The sequence below is a fragment of the Dipteris shenzhenensis genome, chromosome 32 (assembly GCF_047967505.1).
Source record: "Dipteris shenzhenensis isolate YYH24624 ecotype China chromosome 32, Dip_SZ_1.0, whole genome shotgun sequence".
NCBI classification, from domain to species: Eukaryota; Viridiplantae; Streptophyta; class Polypodiopsida; order Gleicheniales; family Dipteridaceae; genus Dipteris; species Dipteris shenzhenensis.
In genome coordinates, this window is record NC_141627.1 from 15,696,397 (window position 1) to 15,700,719 (window position 4,323).

Here is a 4,323-nt window from a genome sequence, read left to right on the forward strand (position 1 = left end):
GTTTCTCTGACAGCAGATACTTAATGGCACTATGCACTGCATCACGCCTCACCTGTACATTGATGCATTCTTCCATGCAGTGGTCTTTGTCTTTCTTTCCAAAAAACCATTCTTTCTTTAAAAGTTTTTTGTGCTGCCATGGATGCATACTTGTCAGGTAAGTACTTTATAGGCCTCCACATCCTTGCCGTCAACTCCTTATCCATTACCTTTGACTTTTCAGAGATAAACAAAGGAGCTTCATAGGTCAACTATCCACGCTCACAAGCAATGCACGTTTTAAGCATCTCATTGAACACTTCAACAGGACGAAATATGATAGAAGTGTAGTTGGCATATCTGTCCCTCACCACCTTGAGGCTTGTCATATTTTCTTCTCGCTCTTGAGTTCCCCTGGGCACAACTGCACTCAAAGAAGTATAGAAGTTTGTGAGTGTGTCGGCGTCTGCTTTTGTGACCTTTCGCTTCAAATCAGGATTTGTAGAATCAAATGTTGTCCATATAACCCTTGCCTTCTGTAAGACCTCTAATGTTGAGGATATCTTACACTTTCTATGGACATAATGATTAAGTCTTTCAGACTCAATCAAATACTTGATCTCATGCTTGAATATCCAGATTGTTGCAGGATAATAATGGAATGAACTTATCTTTGTAAATTGTTTTGAAGTGAGTCTTTTGACCTCCTTTGCTTCTTTTGCGATCTGATTACAAGCATAAGCCCAATGTTGACCATCAATGGGCTGGAATCTGCAATGGAGGAATTCCTTATTTGCTTCCTTTAGCATATTCTCACCTTGTGCCTCTTCGCCTTGTTCATATGGAATATTTTTAAGAGTGTCTTTAAAAAATCGACTGAAGGTTTCCTCCTCCTTCCAAAACCTTCCCGGACCCTCTCTTGCTCTCAGCATTCTCTCCCTTCCCTCCTCTTCTAAAACTAACCTCCCCCTCAAATACAGACATAGTTCCCCTCCCAAGTATACCCCCAAACTTCAGAAGACATCTCCTCTTGCTCCTGATGTTAATTTTTTACAAGCTTCCCTTGTTAAAAATTCCATGCCGACCTCTTCCACTGCTTCAGTTCCCAAAGTAAAAGCACTTCATGATGATGACCTGCACTACTCCATCGACTAGGATAAACATTGATCTACTTCGGCTCTTTGATTTTGCAGATTGTCCCTTCTGGTTCACCCGAGGTACGCACTACTACTCTTCTCAACAATAGTTTATTTTAATTACATTTGTCTCCTAATCAAAAGAATTTGAAATACTTTCATGTTCTTTACACTAAAAAAATTTTAACTAAAATCCCCCCCAAATCCCTTTATAGAAATACTCTGCTTTTACATTACAATTCCCTTTCGGATACTGTTCAAACTTTTGACTCTTTCTCCTTTAGTCGGAAATATACACCTCCCCTTAGATCCCTTCTCCACAAGCCTAAACTTACCTTCTTAGTTGAAAACTTCACCTCTTCTTGTCTTTGCACATCTCTCAAGAGATTTAAACCCTTCCTCAAATCCTTTGATAACAAACTTCATGTTTGTACCTCTGACCCCAACTTATTTCAGCATCCCTTCCTCCGCTGGCACATTCATTATGGCCTCAATCACATCCCTATCACACCCTTAGACCCACATCTTGCTTTGCAAACACTTATCCAAACCTTCCATGACGTCTGTCTCTCCCTAAATTCGGTTCCTACTCCTCTATTAAAAAGCCTCTCCCATCTCTTTTGGAAAGAATTCCGTTCTCTTTTCCTCCTCCTTAAAATCCAAAAGTCTCTTATTGAAGACAAAACTCTCCTTGACGAGGTTAACTGGCTTCTTGGCCATGTGTTCATCATGGGTCTAGATAAATCCTCCCAAACTCCCATCATCCTTTGTAAATTTTTAGTACATACCTTGACCCTTGAAAGATTAAACTGCCCTAAATTCCTATGCTCTTCCAACCCCCCTTCCACTACTCTTTCATCCCTTTCCTATACCCTTGACTCTCTCAATCTTCCGTTTACTTCCAATTCTCTACCCTATCTCATGTGTACCTATAAGGCACACAAACATAGCTTGTGTTGGCTTGCCAATGCTCATAACTGCATCTTCTCCTCACTTACTGATCTCTTAGCTTCATGGCTCAAAGAGGCAAAAAATGCCATCTCCCTAAAGGGTGAAAAACGACATTCCACGTATAAAAAATTCCTCAATGTATCCACAAACATGCTTTGGGGCATCGATTCCTCATCAATTTACCCCCTGAGATTTACTCTTTATATTCTGTTGACATCGCAAACTGCTATGAAGTTATTCCCCACTTTGGCCCTTTCAACCTGATGGAATCCCTCACCTATGTTTGCGAACTTGCTTTTAAAGTAGGCTACAAAGGCTTTTTTCTCAAATTTGGTAGTTTCCACCTCACTAAAAGGGATAATGTAAAATCCCTTTATCACTTTGATACTTTTCTGAGCTACAACCACCTTCTTCTTGACTCATGTGTTATTCAAGGTGGCTCTCATTGCTAGACCCAATCAAAAGGTATCCCCATGGGCTTCTCTTGCTCACCTCTTTGGTGCCACCTTTACCTCACTTCCTTCGAATTCAAGTTCATAAAGAAATTAGCTCGTCTTGGCCTTTCCCACTTTCTTCCTCTCTTTCTCCTTACCTTTAGGTAAGTCGACGAAATCCTCTTCATCAACAATCCCATCATTACTGATTTTCTTGACCCCTCTAGACCTCTCGATGATGATGACCCTCTCAACATCTACCCACTTCACATTATCGCCCTCAAATGTAGCCTAACCTCCTCTTTTATCAACACCAACCAAAATCTCATAAGACTCTCCAGCACCTTTTTAAACACTCACATCTCTCTTTTCCCCCCTTTTCTGAAAGATTTTTCTTCTACATTTGTTTGGAAGAAAAAACTCCTCAACTTTTTCACCGTCTCCCTTATCTACTGCCATAGCAACCGACCTTTTTCCTCCTTGTACAAAGGTTGCTCCCCCACAGAATCTATCGGCCAGCCAAATGCTCGATGTATTATTCCTATAACAGCTATACCTACAACTTATGTCATCCATGGGTTATGTGGATGATGTATGTGATTACAACATCTAATTACAATACTCCCACCCATCCACATAACACGTGGGCTATTCTGATGGAGGTGAAACTATGGTAAATTACTCCCACCCAGCATATAGCCCATACATTGGGTGAGGTGACGATGGCGTTCGGTGAAGAGATCTACTAGCATTTTTTGCTGGACAATATTGGAGCACAAGTTGAACATCTTGGGGCACTTGGCAGATGTAATGGTTGCAATGTTGGATATGCTTAGTATATGTGATTACAACCTTTGAGTACAATAACTTTTGCCTTGTATGACTTCTTGCAAGTGTGATGGTCTTTTTTCTCTTACATATAATGGGTTGTCCACTTTCTGCTATGCAATACTTCTATGTAAAAGTCTTGTTTCCAAGAGTTAGTTTGGAGGTGAGCTACATCATAATGCTACTCATATCTGCGTGAATTCATAGTTGGGTATTGTTATGAGTAGTGATTCATAATGTTTCTCATAGCTCCGTGAAGTCATAATTGTCTAGTGCTGATTTCAGTTTGTGTGTGTGTGTGTGTGTTTGTGTGTGTGTGTGTGTGTATAATATATATATGTATATATATAGAGAGAGAGAGAGAGTATACTTGTATTATATATATTTATATATATATTATACACACACACACAACACAAACAAACAAACAAATGTGTGTGTGTGCTTGTGTGTGTGTGTGTGTGTGTGTGTGTGTGTGTGTGTGTGTGTGTGCGTGTGTTGGTATGTATGTATATGTTTTTCACAAATTTTTACAAATGTTTAAAAAGGAGGTAAAAATCTTAAATAAATGTAAGCAAAGAGGGAGAAAAAATTAGAGACGATTAACTGGGTTAAGAAAGTAAAAGAGGAGATAAAAAGTTTAAAAAGGGAAAAAGGTGGGGGGGGGCGTGGGGGGGGAAAGAGGGGGAGAGAGAGAGAAAGGGGAAATTTAATCCAAGGAGTCTTATAAAGGACCATAGATTAAAAAACCAAAGAAATTAATGAGAATTACGCTACCATAGATTAATAAGAAGTAGAGAAGAATGAAGTAAGGAATTTATAATTCTAACTGTGAGGGGAAATAATGTAAACAAAGAGGGGGAATTTAATATAAACAGAGAAGGGGGAATTATATAGGGAATAATGTATAAAGAGAAGGGGAAATAATGTACAAAGAGAAGGGGGAAGGAAAGAAAAAAGGGAAAGAATAGGGAAAAAGGAGGGGGGCGGGGGGG